Source organism: Rhincodon typus, chromosome 16, assembly GCF_021869965.1.
Source record: "Rhincodon typus isolate 14 chromosome 16, sRhiTyp1.1, whole genome shotgun sequence".
Lineage (NCBI taxonomy): Eukaryota > Metazoa > Chordata > Chondrichthyes > Orectolobiformes > Rhincodontidae > Rhincodon > Rhincodon typus.
In genome coordinates, this window is record NC_063347.1 from 56,814,200 (window position 1) to 56,814,657 (window position 458).

A 458-nucleotide genomic window follows, 5' to 3' on the forward strand; every position below is an offset into this window, starting at 1 on the left:
GGGGGGGAAAAGAGTCGGTGGGGGTTGGGGTGAAAGAGTCGGTGGGGGTTGGGGCGGGACCGGGTCCCGCGGGCGGTGGTCTCACTCGGTGCCGCCGATTTTTCTTTGTTCCCTTTGTCTCGGGCCCGGCCTCAGGCCGATCCCGGGCCTTTCTCGCCGCGGGGGGGACGAGACGGAACGGGACGGGACTCTAGGCTACAAGCAGCCTCTTACCTCAGGCACTCGCGATTCCGTGACCATGTACCCGACCCAAACCGACTCTAATCAGAAAATGGGCGCCACCCCTCCCGCTCACATCGACTGCGATCAGAGGAAACGCTGCTCCAACGCTCCTCACAACCTTCCCGGGAAACAGGCAGCGCCAACAAACGGTCCGGGCACCAAGAGCAGTCACAACTGCGTCACCTGTAGGCCGCCGCACAGACACCGCCACCTACCGGCCCCCGGCATGCTGCGCC

General features: G+C 65.1%; 1 protein-coding gene across 2 annotated transcripts in view; it reads right to left on the reverse strand.

The window, feature by feature from the left end:
* The window catches only part of rad54l2 (RAD54 like 2), a 118,186-nt gene extending 117,795 nt beyond the window's left edge, over positions 1-391 (reverse strand). For both annotated transcript variants that reach the window (XM_048606531.1, XM_048606527.1), the window contains exon 1: positions 214-391. The gene's annotated coding sequence lies outside the window, so the exon portion shown is untranslated. The remainder of the gene's footprint in view (positions 1-213) is intronic.
* Between the last annotated feature and the right edge of the window lie 67 nt (positions 392-458).